At 42.0% G+C, this 24,197-nt stretch overlaps 1 protein-coding gene and 1 long non-coding RNA gene across 2 annotated transcripts in view; one reads left to right on the top strand and one right to left on the bottom strand.

Annotated features, from left to right (window-relative positions):
- The window catches only part of LOC129694711 (sodium/calcium exchanger 1-like), a 253,571-nt gene that overhangs the window by 66,928 nt on the left and 162,446 nt on the right, over positions 1-24,197 (top strand).
- LOC129694712 (uncharacterized) lies at positions 15,063-22,620 on the bottom strand. The gene is made up of 2 exons (XR_008723036.1): positions 21,976-22,620; positions 15,063-21,919 (listed from the first exon to the last, which is right to left on the bottom strand). It is a non-coding gene; the product is annotated as an uncharacterized LOC129694712 (long non-coding RNA).

The following is a 24,197-nucleotide window of genomic DNA, read 5'->3' as shown; positions in this document are numbered from 1 at the left end:
AAGAGAAAGCAGGGACACTGCAGAAATACTTGGACAATGTGGGCAGAGAAGTGGCAGATGGAATATAGTGTAGCAAAGTGTAGAGTCGTGCAATTTAGTAGTAGGAATGAGGGAGTAGTCGTAGCCTCAGAATTAAAGGACATTCCTTTTGGAAGGAATGAGAAATTTCTTTAGTCAGTAGTGAATCTGTAGAATTCTTGGCCACAGAAGGCTGTGGAGACCAAGTTAATGGATATTTTTAAGTCCGGGATAGATTTTTGATTAGAACGGGTGTCGGGGAGAAGGCAGGAAAATGGGGTTAGGAGGGGGAGATAGATCAGCCATGATTGAATGGTGGCGTAGGCTTGGTGGGCTGAATGGCCTCATTCTGCTCTTGTCACTTATAACTTCATGAGAACTCTTAATAATGAATGAAAGCATTGAATTTATGAAAGGGACAACACTATTCTTGCAGCTGTCTGCAATCTCCTGTCATATTTTCCTCCCATACCTGTTGACTATTTGGGGGCTGATGATGCCACCCAAACAAGTTGATCATCCCCTTATTTGTCAGCATGCCCCATAAGGTCTCGCTGGATGATCCTCTCAGTAACTTCATCTTGCTCCATTGTCTGAAATCAAAAGTGCAACTCCTTCATCTCAATCCTGCCCGTAGCACCTGTATCTTGGAACATTAAGCTGCTACTCTTGTCCATCGCTTGGCCATGTTTCTGTAGTGAGTAACTGGCTAATATCCCAAGCTCATACTTATCCATGCCTTCACTTTCTCTGCCTTACCAGCCAGGCCTTTTAAATTGTGTTTTATCTCGATACAACTCACCAGTCTTTCCTTGCTCCTGCCAGACTTGTCCACTGAAATTGCTGTCAATGACTTCTGCCCCAGAAGAAACTAGTGTTCAAAAATCTGAATCCTTGCCCCTGCAACAACTCTTCAGCATTTTATTAATCTTATTATTCCCACCCTCACTAGCACATGATAGAGATTCCTACCTTCAATCCTGCCTTTTTAACCTTCTGCATAACTCCCTGTATTTATGCTGCAGTATCTGGAAAAGCAGAACGTGTCTTTACACAGAATGAGATAATGTTTCCCATAATTTGAATGCCAGCTATACAAAAAAATTACAGGACTTTGAGGTAACATCTCAAACAAAAATTTTAAACTAGTCATAGATAAGTGTAACATCTGTTCATTCATTTATACTGAGAATTCAAATAGAATCATGTGTTCCATAAAGATCTGTTTATACAGCTGTGCTAATTATGTATTCACCCCAGGAACTCTCCCTTAGAATAGTATAATCTCTGATTCACTGAGCAGAGACCTCTCGTTTATAGTAGATTATATTTTTGGAAAGTACACAAGCTATTCTTCCTATTATTCATCATGGTTCGGCCATTACACTGCTTGTTGGCCCAGAATATGATTGCAGAAAATGTAAAAATTAAAGGGGAAATTGAACAAAAAAGAAGCAAAAGTTACAAATTGAATCGTTCAATGTTTTATCTGCCAGTCTTCTCTTTGAATTGCTGTTTTAATTGTTATTCCACTCGCACTGTAACCTGTCTGTGGCCTTTTGCATGATGACAGCAGCAACTAGAGCACCTTGTCTTCTAACTGGGTAAGTTGCAACCTTCTGCACATGATATAGACCTCAACTTTGGGTGACTTGCCTCCTATGTATCAGCCGGCCACTCCTGCAAGCAATCCAGCTGTGATGCTGGCTGTTTCCCTGTGCATTAATAACATAGTCTGGACTGCTCGACATGCCCCACAGCCTGGCTATGAGCAACATGTAACACAGGAGCAGGATTATCTTCTAATTGTTTCTAATCCATTTGACCCTATCATAGACATTCTTTGTCTTGTATATCTCTCCTGCTATCTTTTCTGAAACTTGATACTTTTATCTCTCCCATTTCTGGCTGAAGATCTGACCTAAAATATTAAATGCTTCACTTTGCACGGATGCTGACTGACCTGTCTCCAGCTTTTTCTGTCTGATTATTTTCCAGTTTACTTATTTTTGAGGTAAAGAGTAAGCTTGTCCCTGCAAAATTAAATGCATCACATTAGGAAGCTTGTTTGAAGCAAAATGTAATGGAAACATTTAATAAGTACCAAGTAAAGAAGATTTTTTTTTAAACTAGAATCGGAAAATTCTTCAGAATTGGGTTAAGGTGAAATGGTATTTATGTGATTTGCACAAGAGGCAGCTATTTTGACCATCGACTGTAGCAACAAATTTTTGTCTTTGAAAATCGTCTTGTTTGAAGCACCCTTTTGAAATACCCTCTGGTATTTTGCAAGGATAAATCCAGCATTTGCAAGACATCTTAAAATTAATTTTAGAAAGTTAACAGATCAGGTGGCATCTGTGTAGAAAGAACTTGTTTTGGACTGAAATTTTATCAGATGGAATGCTAAAGAAAGGCAATTGATTTGAAATGTTAACTTTCTCTCTGCCACAGATGCTGCAGACATGCAGAGCAATTTGAGTGCTTTATTTCTAATTGTTGGCTTCTGCAGCTTCATCAGCTTATTTTTGTCAACTGCGAGATATCCTGGATGGTAAGCTATAAATAACTTTCAGGGCTATGGGCTAAAATATGGTTTAGGCCCTTTAAAGGAAATTGGGTCCACCATGCTCTGCAGTAATCAAAGACCACTGGGCTTTAAAATTGTGTGAGCTTGAGGTCATTCCTTGACTGCTGTTACCTTGTACTTCTCCCAGAGGGTGGCCAGTGGTTGGGGAATTGGCCTTAGTGGCATTGCCTGCCTGTCTTTGTATAGGCACAGTGGCACATTACACTTTACCTCTGAAGTAAGGCACCAATGACTTTTCACCTCGTATCAATCAATTTATTCTTCATGGGTTACACAGATTAAGTCTAAAGATATATTCAGACTGGTGATGATAAATGCAACTAATCTTAGTTGATAGTTTTCATGAAATATTTAGCAAATATTGAAATTTTTTGGGTCTAGACCCTTCAGACTGAAGAGTCTGAAAGAAAGGTCTCCACAGGGAACTGTGGACTTGCATCACTGTTCAGCATGTATTTTGTGCTCCATGCATATCGTGTGCGTATATCCTACATCTATTTGACTTTCCAAAATGCATTGCCTTGCACATATTGGGATGAAATTCCATTTGTTAATGCTGTGCTTAACTTTTCAACTGATAAATATCGCAGCAGCCTTGCACAATCTTTTCATTATCCATAACACCAATCCTCTACCTGCTACATCCAAGTCGGTATAATCACAAATGACAAGGGTCCCTGGGGCAAACCATTAATTTCAGATTTACAATCAAAAACCTCCTTCCACTGCTACCTCTGACTCCTATCATCAAGCCAATTTTGGATCCAATTAACTAACTTTTCTTCGATCCAATATGCCTTGCCTTTTAGACCAGCCTACCATTTGAGACTTTGCCAAAGCCCATATAGGCAACATCTACTACCCTACTGTCTTCAATCAAATTAGTGCGAGAACTTCCTTCTCAAAACTATGGTGATCATCCCAGAACAGTCGCTGCCACTCCAAATGTACATACATCCTGTCCCCTTAATTTTCTCCAATATTTCTGATACTACTGGCATTCTTAATTTCCATGAAGGGCAGTAATTGCTGCTATTGCTGGACCATGGGGCTTGTACCATGTTTAAAGTTTTCATCCTTAATTGCTGAATTGACCAATGGTTAATTTGATCTTCAGTACTTTCCTTCTGAGATGAATCTTCTGAGATACGAGTAGTCCAGGGTCCTGGTGTTAACCTGTCAGAGGGGCAGCTTGGGGGAAGATCTTGGCCTCGTGGCTGTTTCACAAGATCCATAAGCTCATGAGGAATAGTAGAATTAGGCAATTTGGCCCATCATGTGTACTCCGCCTTTTGATTCTGGCTCACTCACTGGCAGCCAACCAGGAAAAGCTCCCTCTATTGCCACTCTTTGCCTTCTGCCATCCAGCCAGCCTGCTATCCATGCTGGTATCTGCCCTTTGATACCGTAGGCTCTCATCTTCCTAAGCAGCCTATCATGTGGCAAATCCTCTTTAATTTGTGCTTGAGTGGAGAAGTTGATCAATACTCTGCTGTTTTTGATCAGGTGCTGTCTAAACCATATCCTTGACTGCGGAGGAGACTAAGTGCCAGAGTAACTCAGGCGGTATCTCTGGAGAAAACAGATCAGCGATGTTTTGGGTAGAGACTCTGAGGATCAGGATGTTAGTGCAGCTGACACAAATTGAAAGGTTCCCCATACATTTTGAAGATTAGCTCCACTCCCATGGGAAGTATGTTGGAAGACTAAGGAAAAATGTAGAAAGGTATCAAGAGACCCTTGATTGATGCAAATATTCACTATTTAAATTATTACATGCAAGCCTTAGCAATCCAACATTAAAAGCATTGAAGGTACACAAAAATGCTGGAGAAACTCAGCGGGTGCAGCAGCATCTATGGAGCGAAGGAGATAGGCGATGTTTCGGGCCGAAACCCTTCTTCAGCATTGAAGCATTGAATTGTGATTGCTGGTAATGAGTGCAAACGTGTATGAGAAATGTATTTTTATTTTGGTTAATATACCAGTGGGGGAAAAAAAATGATTTAAATGCAGATTGTGTATTCTGCTTGGAAAAGCAGAAGCAATGGGCTGTAGTTCCACCACTGGTGGGAGTTTGTAGTTGCAAGTAATAGGGCTAATTTCTATGCAAGCACAGACCTAATTTTACTTCGGAGTCACGTGAGTGACTACGTGAAGAATCCGCTCAGTGCGCAGGTGCGGCATTACGCCAGCAGTGCAACAGCGGCAGCAGCTAGAGTTATGCTCTCCAGCTGCACTTTAAAACGGACCGTTAGGTAAGTATACTGAGTGGAAAATCTAACGGAGAAGAAGAGTCGAGTTTGTGTTGTCTTTCAGAATGAGTACGCTCAGGAAAAGGCTCTCAAAGAGAACGGCCCCCGCTCAAACTCCACCAGAGGAGCGTTCAATCCCAGGGGGGCAGCAACCGGCGGCAGGACCGCTTATAGAGCGCACCGCTATCCTCGAGACAGAGCCAAACCGAGTCCCGCTAATGCCTGAACGGCGGACAGGGAGAAAATCCACCAGACAATCAAACCGGCCGGTCATTTCCGATTCGTCGGAGGGGGACATGTCTCCACCTAAACGGAGGAGAGACAGCCGCCTGAGCTGCATACAACAGCTGTTGGAGCAGATGCTCCAGCGGGATACGCAGAGAGAGCGTTCTCGCGGAGGAAGGTCAGGCACCTCCTCCACAGTGTCTTGTTCACTGCCCTCTGCTCCCTCATTACTGGAGGCTAGCATTGGTGACCAGGGCTGGGCTGGTCTGGAACAGGGGCTGGCGGACGAGTTCGGGAGTATGCAAGGGGTGCAGGAGCAGGAAGAGCTGCTGGGTGTGGTGGACTGCTATGTAGCAACCCCACGTGCTGGAAGACCGCTGGAACCAAGATTGGCGGCCAGCATCAATCATCTTTCAAATACGCCCTTGCAGGAAAAGGTGCTTTCTGAGGCACTAGAACTCTACACAGCACCAGAGAACTGCGAGGCCCTCAGAGTGGTCTGGTTCCTGCCAGCATATAGAGAATAAGGGTACTTTACTAATAGGGGGGAGATTACACTTGTTTAAAGAAGCATGGGGTTCGGTCAAGAGTGACAAGTATATACTCAACAGCATTAGTGGATATAAAATACAGTTCATGACAGAATAAATGCCGCCAGTTCAACATTGGCCCCAAAGGGTATTTTCTCCCTCCGTCAAAGAGAAACGTGAGGGACAAGCTGAACTGGTGAGACTTATCACAAAGGGGGTCATCGAAAAGACCAAACATGAACCTTTGGAATTTGTATCAAATATATTCACTAAAACCAAAAAAACCTAAAATTTATCTGGTTGGGGCTGCTGTGGCAGTACGAAGCATTGCCCAATGGGCTAACTTCAGCCCCAAGATTATTCACCAAAATATTGAAACCAGCCATGGCAATACTAAGAAAACAAAAACATATTGTCATGGAATATCTGGATGATATTCTGATAGTAGGGAAAATGATGGAATTGGCAGTGGCAGCAGTATCAGCTACAAAACAGCTCCTCGAAACTCTGGGGTTCGTCCTACATCCAGACTAAGTTGAAGCCATCCACTATCATGGACTACCTGGGCTTCACAATTAACTCAGTCCATATGACTGTTACCTTGCCGAAGGCAAAAATGGTTGCATTAGCACAATCATGCAACAATTTAATGGTCAACAAACGACCAACAATTCGACAAGTAGCAAGAGTGATTGGGGAAAATGGTAGCAGCATTTCCGGCTACACAATTCGGACCTTTGCACTATCAAAATTTACAAAGAGCAAAGGTACAGGTACTAAAACGACATAGAGGTCACTATGATCGTATCATGGAATTACCCACTGAAGCAATATCAGAGCTACAGTGGTGGGCAAAAAATGTTTGGCATAGTTTCAGCCCTATTATCATCACTAACCCTACTTTAGTTCTTCAAACAGATGCCAGTGCTCAAGGCTGGGGAGCAACTAACTCCATATCCAGCACAGGTGGTAGATGGACTAACCTAGAGTCATCATTACTATTTACACTGGGCATTAACTATCTAGAGATGTTGGGCGCCTTTTATGGTTTAAAAGCATATGTATCTAATATGCAGCACTTGCATGTTCGGTTACAAATTGATAATACTATGGTGGTGGCTTATATTAACCATATGGGCGGTATAAAATCATTATCATGCGACAAATTGGTCAACATGATTTGGCAATGGTGTGTCGAAAGACATATTTGGCTATCAGCTACCTATCTACCAGGTAAGCTAAACACAGTGGCAGACACCAGGTCACGCAAATTCAATGATAACATCGAATGGATGTTAAACCCTAAAGTATTTGCTAAAGTTATTAAGCAATATGGAACGCCAGATATCGATTTATTTGCATCAAGGCTAAATCACCAGTTACCTATGTATGTCGCTTGGGAACCAGACCCAGAGGCAGCAGCGGTAGATGCCTTCACGCTGGATTGGGGAAATTTCTTCTTCTATGCTTTCCCCCCCTTCTGCCTCATCAGTCGGGTACTTCGCAAAATACAGATGGACTCTGCTTCTGGAATTTTGATGGTGCCCGACTGGCCTACACAGCCATGGTTCCCAGTTCTACATGACATGGTGGTAGAATCACCAATGGTCTTTCCCAGTGATCCAGGATTATTCTCGCCCAGTATCAGGCATAAGCCACCCATGCCATGAGAAAATTAAACTCCTGGGTTGCAGGTTTTGAACAGACCTTACCTGGAACTGGGATTGTCCGAACGAACCATCACCACCATGTCGGCATCCCTGCGAACATCCACCAAGAGGCAGTGCTTAACCAGCATCAAAAAATGGGAAAAGTACTGCCAGGAAACAGGGACAACATATGCAACAGCCGCAGTCACCAACGTACTGGAGTTCTTGGCCTATCTACACCATCATGAAGGGATCAGCTACAGTGCCATCAACACAGCACGGAGTGCTCTTTCTGCTTACCTCAAACCAGCAGGACAACAGGCAATGGGATCCCATCCACTGGTGGTAAAACTGATGAAGGGCATTTATAATATCAAGCCCCCTAAGCCCAGGTATACCCATATTTGGGATATCAGTGTGGTCCTGACATACCTCAGGGAATGGCCACCAGCCAGATCCCTTGGCCTCGAGCAATCTACACTAAAGACGCTCATGTTGATGGCACTCGTATCCGCTCAGAGGGTCCAGTTACTACACAAGTTGAGGCTGGACAACATGGTGACCACCCCAGATCAGATCACATTCATCCTACAGGGTCTGGTGAAACAAAGCAGGCCAGGAACAGCTAATCCACTAGTGGTATTCCGGGCCTACCCACCAGAGCCACGGTTGTGTGTCGTGACCCATCTACAACATTACATAGACACAACCCACAATATCAGAGGGAGTGAAAAAGCCTTTTGGGTCAGCCACAAGAAACCTCATGGCCGGGTAACGAGCCAAACCATTTCAAGATGGCTCAAACAGGTACTGAAAGCTGCCGGGATAGATACTAATACATTTAAATCTCATTCCACTAGGGCAGCATCTACATCAACGGCCGAGAGAATGGACGTACCGATTGACCATATTCTGAATACAGCAGGATGGTCGAGGGAAACGACATTCAGAACTTTTTATAATAAGCCGTTGATGAAACCTGATTTATTTGCAGAAAAGATATTACAAGCTGCAAATATTTAATTTAAGCCCGGGGGAGCAATTTATTTTTGTTATTGTTAATAAATACCTTTTTGTTTCTTGAAAAACAGATTCATTGGTTAATTACGATAACACTTCCTCCCTCAAGAACTTCGGCAGTGAGTGAAATAAAACTGTTACACGGTTTGAAATCACAGAGCTTTGAAGTCTTCACATAGTCACTCGCGTGACTCCGAAGTAAAATAGTAAGATTAAACGAGAACTTACCAGTTTGAAGTTTGATCTGTATTTTATGAGGAGTTACGATGAGGGATTACGTGCCCTCCGCTCCCACCCTATTTATATGGATCAAACTAATAATTGATGTCTCCTTTTCTTTACTATGTTTACTTCAAATAACTGTGTCTATCTGTGATTCCACACCGCTGCTTGGAAGTATGCCGCGCCTGCGCACTGAGCGGGTTCTTCACGTAATCCCTCATCGTAACTCCTCATAAAATACAGATCAAACTTCAAACTGGTAAGTTCTCGTTTAATCTTACTATTTTATAACGTATATAAACATGCAGACTGAAGCATTAGGCATGTCTGAAGTCTCTATATTCAAATTCCAAATGTTCCCAAGGACTTGTTTGAGAACTTCTCCAACATGAACATTATTTTTCCACAAAGGGGCTATCTATAGATTCCTGTCCTTGGCTATCCAAAACATCAAACACCACCTGTAAAATGCATTGGCTGCAATTGATTTCATTCCCAAAAACAATGTACTTGGTGTCATGTGGCCAAATGCTAAATTTCTTTCGGTGCAGTGTGACCAATGACTGTAACCAGTTTTCTCCACTGGACTTGAAAAATAGCATATAAAAACAAGTGTTTCGAGACAAATAAACTAAATTGTTTAGGTTTTATCTTTGAGATTTATTTCCTGGGATCAAAAATAAAGCAGTGTTCTGCATAATCTTTTTCTGGCTTTTTCTCATGCCTTGGCATAGATTCTTGTTTTGAATAGTTGCGTAAACTGCAGTTGGTTTTTCCATTGCCTAAATTTTTTTTCCAAGGTATAAATACTCGAGGGAAATAAATCGCTTGTTCAACAATGAGGAAAGAAATGTAACCGCAGATATACAAGAAAAGGATCTCTGGAGAGATGGACCCAAAACGTCACCCATTCCTTCTCCCCAGAGATGCTGCCTGTCCTGAGTTAATCCAGCTTTTTGTCTATGATTTAAACCAGCATCTGCAGTTCTATCCTGCACAAGGATGAATGTGTTCTTTTCAAATGGCAGTTTTAAAAAGTGAATGTGGTTGCTAGAATAAGCGAGTTTGGTATACCGACTGCATGTGCCCAGGTCATAGGTCATTCGCTATAAACATTCTCGGCAACTGTGGTGCTGCGTTGTGTGAAGGCTTGCGTTTTGTTCGGGGACGAGCCCGGCTCTCCAGCACTGCGGGCATTGTTGAGTTGCTGCCGGGCCGTCCCATTCTCTGTCCGGGGTGGCCGGACGTGCCCATCCCTCTCTGGTGGCGGCCCCGGACTTGCAGGCAGTGCGGGGAGAGGTGCTTGCTCTCTCCAGCTGCCGGGGAGGGGCCATTCCTCTCGCCTTTTCCAGTGGCTGTTGAGAACTTGCATTCTCTCAATGGGAAAGATGCCCCTTGCCCCCTCCAGTCTTTTGCACTAGGGTATAACAGCCCCCACAAACCCGGGCCAGCTCCAACTCCAGGTCCTCCGTCTTGTACTTGGGGTGGCAGCTGAGGGAGCGCAGCTTGGCCAGGCCGTGGGCGAACTGGCAGTATCTGGGAGCGGGTTCCTCTGGAGTTGGAACGGGGCTGGGTTTGGCAGCACTTCTCCGTGCTGGCTATGGGCCTGAGGCTGCTGGTGTCATCGGTCCAGGGCTGTTGGTTGGCCTGGAGTGAGAGGCGGAGTTGAGCTGGGGTTGGCGCCACTTCTCCACGCTGCAGTGTCCCATTTGTCTGGACCTTTGTGGCCACCCCATGGGCGGGGATGGGGGCACTGGGGGCCCGGGTTCAATCCTGGCTGCAGATGAGGCGCAGCTCTGTGTGCAGCTGCCGAGAATGTCTCTCTGCTCGTCCAGTCTTCTCTCCTCCTTCCCCCCCCCCCCCCTCCCCCCCTCCTCCCCCCCCCCTTCTCCCACTCGCGTCTGCCCCCTCTATCATGCTATTACATCCCGCTACCTGGCACCCCGTTCCTCAGATTACATATATTTTTACACATAAATCATGAATAAAGATAAGAATTTGCAGTTTATATAGTCAATGCTTCGTTCATAATTTGAGTCAGCCATGACAAATTCAGTTGTACAGGGTCTTGGTGAGACCACACCTGGAGTATTGCGTACAGTTTTGGTCTCCAAATCTGAGGAAGGACATTATTGCCATAGAGGGAGTGCAGAGACGGTTCACCAGACTGATTCCTGGGATGTCAGGACTGTCTTATGAAGAAAGACTGGATAGACTTGGTTTATACTCTCTAGAATTTAGGAGAATGAGAGGGGATCTTATAGAAACTTACAAAAATTCTTAAGGGGTTGGACAGGCTAGATGCAAGAAGATTGTTCCCGATGTTAGGGAAGTCCAGGACAAGGGGTCACAGCTTAAGGATAAGGGGGAAATCCTTTAAAACCGAGATAAGAACTTTTTTCACACACAGAGTGGTGAATCTCTGGAACTCTCTGCCACAGAGGGTAGTTAAGGCCAGTTCATTGGCTATATTTAAGAGGGAGTTAGATGTGGCCCTTGTGGCTAAGGGGATCAGGGGGTATGGAGAGAAGGCAGGTACGGGATACTGAGTTGGATGATCAGCCATGATCATATTGAATGGCGGTGCAGGCTCGAAGGGCCGAATGGCCTACTCCTGCACCTAATTTCTATGTTTCTATGTTAAATACAAGCTTGAAAAAAGACAATCTGACCCAAACTATACTTACTGCATCTACAGCGCTTTGTTCGATTTTTATTTATAGAGTTTGACCTTTGACAAATCCCATGATTCCTTGTGTTTTTCGGAATACCGAACTCTCTTTTGGAAGATGTAGGGACGAGGAGGGAATGTGGGAATGTGGATTGGCAGTGGGGCTCAATTCCCCGTGTTGTCTGGAGATTAAAGAGCAGACAAATTGCTGGATGTTGTGAATGGGTCTTGTGGCAATGGTGATGGTAACCAAGAGTACAATGATTTGTCATAAGTACAGAGGTACAGTAAGCTCTTTTGTTACATGCTGTCCAGTCAGTGGAAAGACTACAATCAAGCTGTCCACAGAGTACAGATACAGGAAAAAGGCAACAACATTTGGTGCAAAGTAAACCCTAATAGTTGGAGGATCTCCAATGAGTTAGATGGGTCATAAAAGCTCTGAGGTTGTGGGAAGGATGATCCGGTTGCCTGATAACAACTGGTAATAAGTTATCCCTGATTCTGGAGGTGTGCATTTTCGTACTTCTGTATCTCATGCCTGATGGGAGAGGAGAGTGTCCGGGGTGAGACTCGACCTTGATTATGCTGGTTGGTTTTGTAGAGGCAGCCTGAATGTAGATGGACTCCATGGATGGGAGATTGGTTTGATCTATGAATATGATATTAAGGCTTTCCAACTAGTTATGTGGGATTTGAATTTGCTTCTGGATTACTAATTTAGCTACAATGCAGCTATATAGTGCACTCGCATTGATGGTTTCAAATTGTAGATTAAAATGTTTGCAACTCGTACTACAGAAATTAGAAATTTCCATGAGAAATAACTAATCAACGTATTCAATTTAACACTGATCAACATTGTAAAACTCATTATGGTTGCAACAGAAATAATGTACTAATGAATGATTACTTTGTTAATAGTATACGCTAACATTTATAAATGGCTCGTTAATTATTTACAAGCAGGTATGGCAATTAGTTGTCTGTTTTAGTACATTAGACATTATCTTTCAATACCTTGTCTCTCAGGACCCATTATTTTTCTCTCCAGATTTGAGTATCTTCTGTTGCAGTTATTTTCTCTGATGTATTTTTGGGCTAAATTTGAATAACAAACAATGAATGCCTTGCTGGATGGGTTATTTCGCTTTTAATTGTCTCGTTTTATGATTCCATTAGAAACCAAGGATTATGTTGCAGTTTTACAAAATACTTCCAGCTATTCACTATTTAACATGTTATGAATGCTTATTTGCACTTAGTTACTATGTCACAGTGCATTATTTCTAATTTGGCACCATTTAACAACAACATATCTTGACTGTTCCAAAATATACCCTGAAAACATTTGAATTTGGACTGGTATTTCACAACACTAATGCCACTATGGGGAAGGGAATCTGCTATCCGTGCCTCGTTTGGTGGGTGTACATATGCACGTGCTTGACCCTGCACTATCTTGGTTCAAGGGAAATTGTGCATGTAATAGGGATGGGAGAATAAATGCCGGCAAAGTCTGCATCCCGTGAAGAATGTTTTCATCAGAGCAGAATTGTCTTCAAATGGATGTGGAAATGAAAATTACAGACTTGAGCTACTTTTTGTTATGATGACGCTATGGATAGGAATTTTCAGTGGGATCTCAACCATCTGAAGAACAAACAACTGTATAGCGCAGGAACAGGTCATTCAACCCAAAATGTCTGTGCTAATCATGGTGTCAAGTTAAACTAATCCCCTCTACCTGCATGTGTACTACATGTATCCTAAGTGTACTTTTTGGTGTAATAATAGCAGTGATACCACCTGGGACTAGCTCAAGGCAACACAGCATTTTATAATTCAATAATTCCATTGCATTTGGAATTTTAAGAATGTGGTAGTCAGTGCAGCAGAAGACTTTAAATTATCTCTGCTTGAATGAAGCAAATAATATTAAAGTCCATATGTTGGTTTTCTAGAAAAAGCTGAAAAATCGAGGATCATCTGTGGAAGGAATCCACAGATTTACTTATCAACCATGAGAAGTTGACTTTTCAGATGGAATCATTGATCTGAAACATTTAATTCTGGATGACCCAAGTATTCCCATCTCTTCCTGTCTTTGCATCAGACTCCCAATTCTAAGTTCTCCTTAAGTTCATGTCTTAGGAGCAGAATTAGTACATTCAGTCCACCAAGTCTACTCCGCCATTCGTTCGCAGCTGATTTATCTCTCCCTCTCAACCCCATTCTCCTCCTGTCAATCTCTGCATTAAAAAAAAACCCAATTACTTGGCCTCCACAACCTTCTGTGGCAATGTATTCCACAAATTTGCCACCCTCCGACGAAATAAATTCCTTATCTCCTTTCCAAAGATGTGTCCTTTCTGAGCCTGTGCCCTATGATCTTAGACTCGCACTACCCACTCGGGTCTACCTAGTTTTGCCATCTTTTTGTTTAACCCGTACCGGAACATGTGGCCCTGATGTCTTTCTCTCTAAAATATTCCTTGGAGGTAAAATGCGTCCGCTCCCAATCCACTTTTGTCAGGACCTCTTGCACTATTAAAATCCACCCCCACTCCCCGAACACACGCACGCGCGCACACACATACCCCTTTCCCTGGACAGACTTGGATTGTTTTTTTAAGAAATGCCCAGAAGTTTAGGAGAGATGATTGAGTAGTCTGAAGAAGGGTCTCAACCTGAAACTTCACCATTCCTTTTCTCTAGAGATGCTACCTGGCCTGCTGAGTTCCTTCAGCTTTTTGTCTTTCTGAGATTAGTTTGGTCTATTATTGTTAAGTGTACGAAGGTTCCAGTGATAAGCTTTTGTCATGTCCTATCCAGTCATACAAAGGTTAATGCATGATTGCAATCAATCTGTTTACAGTGTACAGATAAGGATAAAATATTTAGTGCAAGATAAAGTCCGGTTAAAGATGCCTCTAAGTTCTCGGAGGTAGATGGGAGGTCAAGCTGCACCCTGGCTGATGAGAGGACAGTTGAGTTGCCTCATAGCTGGGAAGAAACTGCCACTGAATCTAGAGGTATGTGTTTTTAAACTTCTGTACGTCTTGCTTGATGGGAGAGGGGTGAAGAGGGAGTGACAAGGGTGAGACCAGTCTATGATTATGCTGGTGACCTTGCCGAGGCAGTGTGGTGTAGATAGTAAGTGGAAGGGAGATTGGTTTGCATAATGGTCGGGGCTACATCCACAACTCTGTAATTTCATGTGGTCTTGGATGGAACTGTTTGCCAAACCAAGCTGTGATGCATCCTGATAAAATGCTTTCTATGGTGCATCTGTAAACGTTGGTGAGGGTTGGTGGACATGCTGAACTTTATTTCCTTAGAAGGCATAGTGAGGAATCGGTATGCTTTCTTGGCTATTGCTTCAATGTGACTGGTTTAGTTCCAGAGTTGTGTGTACAAGGAGTATATTAGATGGCTGAGTGAGGATTATCATATAGGATGATTCGTCATTAGTCTGTGGTCGGGAAGTTAAGGTTCCAGTTGCAGAGGGGAGTGCTGACCCAGTTCCACAAGTTTGGAGACGTGGTCTATAAAATAGTGGACGGTTAGAACTCCTTCCTTTCTCTCCCCCCCCCCCCCCCCCCCCCCCCCCCCCCCGATATCGGTCTAGCGGCATAGCTTTAAAGCCCTGTTCCACTGTACGAGTCCATTCAAAGAGTTCTCCCGAGTTTGGCCAGATTCAAATTCTGAGATTTACGGTAATGGCTGCTCGTCGGTCCTCGGGGCTCTCGTGAAATTTTTCAACATGTTGAAAAATCTTCACGAGTCTTCCCGAGCTTACCGCATTTCCCGAGTACCTGCCGTTAGTGTTAAAATGAGTTCTTTTTGCCAGTCTAATTCAAGAAAACTTGATTCAAACCCTTGTTGCTGGAATCGATTCTTTATTCTGACAGCGCTGGATAATTCTTTAAACCTTCCAACACAGAGTTAGAAACTCTGGGGCAGGTTGAAAGAACCACAACTTTGGCATAAATGTAACACATTATATAGGTAAAAGACAAGGATAGTACAAAAGGAGTGGCAAACTATTAACCAATCATTATGGTTTACCATACATTTAACTTATTTGCATTAACCAATCAACTAAATCCTTTCCATTGATTGACAACACGTATAGTCACATGATTTTCCCTTTTCCAGCCCCTTTACAACCTTCTTCCCCTCTGTGGTTTCTTCAACCTCTTTGCTCAAAATCATTTTATTTCATTAAAGTAAAACCACATATAAAACTAATTCTCACAGAATACTTCTCATAATATACACATAATATAGCAATCACACAACACATACATACAAAACATATTTTCACTTTTGGAAAAGAAAGTTATTTCTAAAACTTCAGATTTAACCAAAGTCTAAATACTTACAATCATAATTAAACACAATACACTTCACAATTAATTTCCTTACAACCACTTAGTTAAAATACAGTTACTTATGGATTACAAAGATTAAAGATGAGTTTTACCCCATTCTTACAAAGTGGTAAAGACAAAGTTCTAATCACACAATTCCCACCTCCAAGCTCACAAAGGCCATATACTTGTCACACTTGATAAATTATAATTCCTCCTTCCAAGCTCGGGTCTAGTTTCATTCTGAATTACAACCTCCTACTATCAGTGGAGGAAAGGAATGTAAGGTCTCTTTACAACCCCCCCACGAATAGCATTCCACACAGCAAATAGAAGATTACTATATGCAGCCCCCAATCGTTTGGCTTAGATTAAAACAGAGTTACTTTCTCAGTTTTTTATACACATAAGAAATCCTTTTGCAAAGGTCACACAACCATCATCTATGCCTTATCTTTTATCCCAACATAAACACATCTAAACAGCACAAACCATCTCACAGAATAGTATCTACCCTTGGTGCCTACAATCCAACATAGACAATCATAAATCGCCTTAGATGACACAGCCAAACTCTGAGATGTGTCACAAAGGAAGAAGGATGGTGCCCATGTCATGGAGAAAGACCCATCAACAATCTCTATTATAAACACCAACCTAAACCAACTACACCTTCTCACAACATGATTGTTGCTCCAAAGCAATAAAGAATAGATATGCCTATCCAGATCACCCTTTCCATGTTTATGATAAGCCATCTGTTCTCCTGTGTGTGTTCTTTGTTCTTTATTTCTTTGTGGAGGCATGTATTTCTGAAAGCCCCAACTCCAAACCCTTCTCTTGCAACTTAACACAAGATCCTTAAGAACTTATCATTTGAACAATTTTATAATATATTTTCTCATTCCCTCTTCTGGTCATATTATGACCACTAATAGGATAATAACACAACAGAAATTCATCAGCATTGGCTTATTAGTCATCCAAGTTTATACCTAACCTCGGATGCTTTATAGCCCCCAAAACCCGGACCACGTAGGTCGGCAGGTTGGCTTGTTGACACCAATGCTGTTCCCTACTTCTCTGCTATGCTTCAAACCCTAGCCCTTAGGGTTCTCAACTATTCTAGGCTTCATACCACTAGTCCATCTCCAATTTATTCATTCTAATACATTTATCTGCTAACAATTCTTTTTCAACCTGCGCATTTACCATCCTTTCAACATCCTCATCCTTCAACATTGGAATTTCTTCTTCTAGATGTTGCAATAATATCTTCTCACCAGTTTCCACATTACCCAAGGCTGTCATTAGTCTAGCACTAATACATCTAACAATAGCAATTCCCATGAACAAACACAAAACCACTATTGCTGCTCATATGGCCATACCAATGATCTAATTCTATAACCATATAACAATTACAGCACAGAAACAGGCCATCTCGTCCCATCTAGTCCCTGCCGAACACTTATTCTCCTAGTCCCAGTTACCTGTACTCAGACCATAACCCTCCATTCTTTTCCCGTCCAAATAGCTATACAATTTATTTTTAAATGATAACATCGAACCTGCCTCCACCACTTCCACTGGAAGCTCATTCCACACAGCTACCACTCTCCGAGTAAAGAGGTTTCCTCGCATGTTACCCCTAAACTTCTCTGTACTCTCTCTATTTTGTTGACATCCTTCCTATAGTTAGGCGACCAAAATTGTACATTGTGTATCCTCACAACCCTGGTAAGAATGCTCATTGTCACGAGGTAGTGGCAAACAGTTAGCTAGTGGGGCTAAGGACTCGTCATTAGGGATGGTGACAGTTTCCACCGGAAATGGCTTCTCATCTTTACATTTTACTAATCGTTCAATCCTTCCCCACTCGGGAGATACTATAAATAGGTTAACAACAGATGTCATAGCAGGGTAACACACAACTTGCCCTTCACCAAATAATTCATTATGGGCTCGTCCAAACATGGTAGAGTCTCTTTCTTCCAATGCCCATTTTTACTGTCTCTTTTGCCCATGTCCTTTCTTCTGTAACCAAAGATACCTCTAATGCTTCTCGATAGCATAGTCCATCATACATATGTCCCTTTGCCGAGTTTTCTTCCAAGAGATTCCGTCTGCAGAAAAAGTCAAACTTGCACCCTCGAAACCAATAGGGTAATTCCCACAGGGTGTCGGTTATCTAAGTCTACCTGTCGATCAGGCTGACGCAGTATCCCATTGCATTAGTCAATCTTGGTGACATTTCAGATTCCAAAGGCATCCGGGCCATTGCACTGTACCACATCTCCTTTGCAGAGGTGAAAGATTCTGCTTAATTGTCCCAGGACATATCGTCAAATTTTTCCTTAATTTCCCTCCATCTGTTGTAACATCAGGATGCAGAGCAGGATAAATCGCCTCATTTTAATCTATCTGGAATAAGCAAAGGCTCACAAAAACTCATTTCTTACTTAATTAGCTTAAACAACTATTTACTCAATTTAAACGTCCTTCAGTCAGTCAGTCCAGTAATCAGTCGCATATTCTTAACCATATGGCAAAATAAGGTTTCAAAATTAAACTTATAATAATACAACTAAACTTATAATGATACAACTCCCAAACAAAGCAGAAATGTAAAAACTAAAAACTCTTGAGTTGAAAATAAAATTACTCTTTTCCCCCTTTTGATTGGGCTCCCCAATCAATTTGCAGTGGTGCAGGTGAACCCATGCAGCACGACCCTCGACCTTGGCAGCGGTCGGAGTGGTGAGATTCCATCCCAACGTGGGTCCAAGTGCTTACGCGTCCAGTTCCTGATCAGCACATAGCAACCTGGCTCAGTATTAGATGGAACTTTGAGTGCTGGCGCCACACCATATGCAACCCTGACCTGTAAATAAGTAGTTCGCAAAGCACAGGTGAAAGTTAATACATAGGATTTCCACAGGCGTTATTCTTGCTGTACCAGATGGAGTGGTCTGTATTCTTATTATGCCCATCTTCTATAGTTCTCCATACTATCCAATACACTGTCTGTTTCTGAAAATTTCAGCAAACAATCCAATCAATCCACTTTGAAATCTCAGCTGGATTGTCACATAATACTATTTGCATCTTAAAAACAGGTAAAATACAACGGATTAAAATAAACCCAACAAACTTTCAATTTTTCTGTCAAACAGGAGTGATCAAATATGTTATATTCCAGTGATTTAGCAAAATATCAATTTAACTCATGATTAACCCATTATCAGTCAGTTGCCTTCTTCCCTGGCTCCATTGATTTATTACCCTTCTCCAACCAGAATGGTTATCTAAACAAACCATTAAAGCTGGTTGTGTTTCAGCAATCAACTTATTTCCCCTTTTAAATTGAGAGGTTAAATTCACAGCCGAGGGTAGCTGTAAAAAAACTTCACCCTCCTGCTTACAGTTTTTTTAAAGCGACACACACCTACACTTATAACATGTGATTTACAACAAATAAAAGACTTAACTTCAGCATTAATTCAAAAACATAATGCTACCACACACATGAGAGGCGTTTACACTAATTTTTCATTTACTAAAAACACAAATAATTACAAAAACATACTTATAACACTGACATCTTTCCAACTCAATGTAGTCCATTTGAAAGGTCTCAAAGGGACCTGCTGGTAAAGGAATCTGGTTCACAGGGCAAGCCTTCACCTGGATTATGCTGCTAGCAAATCAGACATCGCTGGCTGATACGCCGGGACAAGTCAGAAGTTTCAGATGCCACCAGGTCTCTAAAAGCATATCACTTACAGCATTGGCCCCACAATGTGTTGCAAAGTGTACAAATTCAATAACCCACAACGCAAGCTCGTCAGACCTGCAAGTCTGTCCGCCAGGCGTAACCCATAAGCTAGTGACAGGATCGTACAGACAACCCTGGTCCTGCCACAGCTGTTCTACCTTTGCAGGAGCGTCCTCCTATATTTAAAGTACTTCTTGGATGGTTGGCATTCCTTTTTTCGAGGGAGACTTATTCCTAGTATAATTTTTAGTCTGCCTCATCATGTGGGGCCCAACAATTTGGTGACTCCTAAAAGCTTTCTTAGCCGCATCGTCGGCAAGGCAATTTCCTATGTCTCTGGGGTTTTAACCTATAGTATGGACTTTAACGTTGGCACCAGCATGCTGACCGGGTAACTGAATGGCCTGTAGCAAATTAGAAACCATTTTTGTGAGATATCACTGTCCCTGAAGAGGTTAGAAACCCCCGATTCTTCCATAATTGTCCATATCAGGAACCACTCGAAAAGGATATTGGCAGTCCGTGTAAATATTTGCAGATAGTTCTTCGGCCAGGGTGCAGGCTCTAGTCAACGCAAATAGTTCGGCTAGCTGGGCTTAGAAGGGAGCCTCAAAAGATGCTGCTTCAATGGTCGTTCCCTCCTGATTAACAATCACTGCCTGACAACCATTCTCCCTTTTCAACAATGGATGAGCTGCCATCCGTAAACAGGGTAACATCCAGATTTGTTAGCCCATTCAGTCAGGGACAGTCACTGGTGGAAATTCTCTCGTTTCTCTCATCACATATTCGTTTTTACCTTTACCTGGGCTTCACTGTCTCCAATAGGACAGTCTTTCCAAAAGGCTCTCACAGCTCTTGACATGCGGGCTGATGAAGACTCTGACCAGTCCATATTATTGGTTTAAATACCCATTGCAACGCTGGAAGGCAAACAGTTCATAACCATAGCACAAAACCGTGGCCAGTCATTTCCTTGCTGATACTGAGTGTCACCTGACTGGTTGCCGTAGATGGGTTTTTTAAACCTTCCCAGAAAATCTTCTGCAGCCTCTCCTTCCCCTGATTTCATATCCAAAACCTTTGATATATCGATTGGCTGCTGGAGAGTGAGGCACACGGCTGCCAGCATAAGCTGTAATCGATGCTCATTGTTACCTGCCCCTGGGTGCGCCACCGCTAGGGCTGCATGGTTGTTCTAGGTTAAATGAACCAAGAATCTGGTATACTCAATCGCTGTTAAAACTTGCTGAACTAGTACCCATAATTCTCGGGAATCAGCGTGATATACAGATATCGTTGTTCTTAAAAATTCAATGAAAGCTTGTGGATTCCGTTTCTTAGGCACTCCCAACAAAATTGCCATCATCTCATTTGGCTTCCACGGCAGCCATACATTATTCATGCCTGTTTCGCCATAATCTTGTTGGTTGGGTGGAGGAGGTATAAGGGCTCTGGGGTTAGGGACCGTTCTGACGGAATATTGGCGCCTGGAAGATGCTTTCTTATTCCGTCTATTTCAGCACCTTCCCTTGTTGCTTCTGGGGTGTGGTTTTCTCAGCCAAGTGCTCCCTTTTATAGTCCCAACTGTGTGACCTCCTTTCCTCTCGTCCTTCTTGCTCCTGGTCTCTAGACTGTGACCATGTATGCCATGCTACAGAGTCTAAACTGGGGCTTCTCCAATTTTTTTTTGGTGCCTGGGCTTGGTGCACTATCGATTTCTGATCCTGTCCTAGGTAAATTTGGTTAAATTCCTGTCGCCACTGACTGGGGCTCAGACTTTTCTGATTTTCCCATACCTCCCTTTCGTCTCCCTCTGCTAATTGAAGGCCAACCATTTAAACTGCGCAGTCCCTTTTTTTTAAAACCTTTTTCCTTCTCTCTCCTGTCCTCTAGTCCTTTCGTGTGCACACTCTCGTCTCATTACCTCAACATTAAATTTATATCTAATTCCTCCTCACGCCAATTTCGCCATAATTCAATCAATTTTTACTCTTTTTATTCGCATTTCTTTTCCATATTAATTCTTGGGCTTGTTTTTACCAGATCTGGATTTCTAGGACCCCCCCAGAGGCCATTGTTTGTTACCTAATTTCTGATTTAATGCCCCTGATAATTCTCGGAATTGCTGAGAACTTTCAGGATATTTGTCACATAAAATCTGCAATGGGCTGCTAGAACTCTTGGTGTTATCTAAGTGATTACCCATCTTAATTCACTTATCACAATTAATATATTTATCACACTGATCAGTACTATATTCACAACCAATTTAATCTATACACAGTATTAATATTCTTATAACAATATAATAATTACGTTAACGTTTTACTATTTCTTATTTTCACTGGATCCGAATTCAATTGTTTTTAATTACTTCGCACCATTCCAAATGGTCGAGATTAATTTAGCACTGTCAGTGATTAGCCGACCCTGTTTCCAAATCTTTCTAACTATCTCCTGCCATTCCAAATGGTCAGGATAAATTTAGCACTGTCAGTGTTTAGCTGACCCTGTTTCCAAATCACTATCTCCTGCCATTCCAAATGGTCAGGATAAATTTATCCAGTTCAGCCGGCATTTACCTTTGATCATTCCTAATGACCAAGTTTCTCCATTCCTAATGGAGCATTCCCATCACCTTTGATCATTCCTAATGACCAAGTTTCTCCATTCCTAATGGAGCATTCCCAATGACTAAGACTCCCCATTCCTAATGGACGAGTCTGTTCACCTTTGATCATTCCTAATGACCAATCTTACCAATCAACAAGGTTTGTTAGACTGACCTGATTCTGTCTGGATCCCGTTCAACACAAGAACGAAGGGTCGACTACGCAGCGATATACGGAGAAGAGGAAAACAGAGTGGTGTTTAACTACTCACTTCTGCTTGGCCAATTCCTCTGGTCCAATCAGTGCGCAGTTTAACGCTTATTTTCGTTCCTCGTGTTGTCGGTGAACCGTCTGAATCCCACTTCTGACACCAAATGTTAAAATGAGTTCTTTTTGCCAGTCTAATTCAAGAAAACTTGATTCAAACCCTTGTTGCTGGAATCGATTCTTTATTCTGACAGCGCTGGATAATTCTTTAAACCTTCCAACACAGAGTTAGAAACTCTGGGGCAGGTTGAAAGAACCACAACTTTGGCATAAATGTAACACATTATATAGGTAAAAGACAAGGATAGTACAAAAGGAGTGGCAAACTATTAACCAATCATTATGGTTTACCATACATTTAACTTATTTGCATTAACCAATCAACTAAATCCTTTCCATTGATTGACAACATGGAAAGGATTTATTGATTGACAACACGTATAGTCACATGATTTTCCCTTTTCCAGCCCCTTTACAACCTTCATCCCCTCTGTGGTTTCTTCAACCTCTTTGCTCAAAATCACTTTATTTCATTAAAGTAAAACCACAGATAAAACTAATTCTCACAGAATACTTCTCAGAATATACACATAATATAGCAATCACACAACACATACATACAAAACATATTTTCACTTTTGGAAAAGAAAGTTATTTCTAAAACTTCAGATTTAACCAAAGTCTAAATACTTACAATCATAATTAAACACAATACACTTCACAATTAATTTCCTTACAACCACTTAGTTAAAATACAGTTACTTATGGATTACAAAGATTAAAGATGAGTTTTACCCCATTCTTACAAAGTGGTAAAGACAAAGTTCTAATCACACAATTCCCACCTCCAAGCTCACAAAGGCCATATACTTGTCACACTTGATAAATTATAATTCCTCCTTCCAAGCTCGGGTCTAGTTTCATTCTGAATTACAACCTCCTACTATCAGTGGAGGAAAGGAATGTAAGGTCTCTTTACGACCCCCCCACGAATAGCATTCCACACAGCAAATAGAAGATTACTATATGCAGACCCCAATCGTTTGGCTTAGATTAAAACAGAGTTACTTTCTCAGTTTTTTATACACATAAGAAATCCTTTTGCAAAGGTCACACAACCATCATCTATGCCTTATCTTTTATCCCAACATAAACACATCTAAACAGCACAAACCATCTCACAGAATAGTATCTACCCTTGGTGCCTACAATCCAACATAGACAATCATAAATCGCCTTAGATGACACAGCCAAACTCTGAGATGTGTCACAAAGGAAGAAGGATGGTGCCCATGTCATGGAGAAAGACCCATCAACAATCTCTATTATAAACACCAACCTAAACCAACTACACCTTCTCACAACATGATTGTTGCTCCAAAGCAATAAAGAATAGATATGCCTATCCAGATCACCCTTTCCATGTTTATGATAAGCCATCTGTTCTCCTGTGTGTGTTCTTTGTTCTTTATTTCTTTGTGGAGGCATGTATTTCTGAAAGCCCCAACTCCAAACCCTTCTCTTGCAACTTAACACAAGATCCTTAAGAACTTATCATTTGAACAATTTTATAATATATTTTCTCATTAGCGTTACGCGCCGCTAAGATACGTCCCCAAGCTCCGATGTACCCGCTACGTTCATTCTACGTGCTTACCACGAGTTTGATTTTTTTAAACTCGGGAGAGCACTTGAATGAACTCATACAGTGGGACAGGGCCATTAAGGTAATGGTGGCAAAATTAAAGGAGATATGGGGGTAAAGTTTTTAGAGGGTGGCATTTGAGGCTTAGATAAGCACATGGATATGGATTGTGCTAGCAGAGGGAATTAGTTTATCTTGGAATCGTGTTCAGGGCGGACGTTATGTGCCGAAGGGCCTATTCCTGTGCTGTTCTATGTTCCGTTTCCATAGCTGCCTTAACTTGCAGAATTGGGTAACTGTTGCCAAAGTATTCCCAAAAGGTTAGTCAGGGCTTCC

Source organism: Leucoraja erinacea, unplaced genomic scaffold (genome assembly GCF_028641065.1).
Source record: "Leucoraja erinacea ecotype New England unplaced genomic scaffold, Leri_hhj_1 Leri_76S, whole genome shotgun sequence".
Taxonomy (NCBI): Eukaryota; Metazoa; Chordata; class Chondrichthyes; order Rajiformes; family Rajidae; genus Leucoraja; species Leucoraja erinaceus.
Note: the sequence above shows the minus strand (reverse complement) of the source record. Positions and strands in the feature narration are given on the sequence as shown.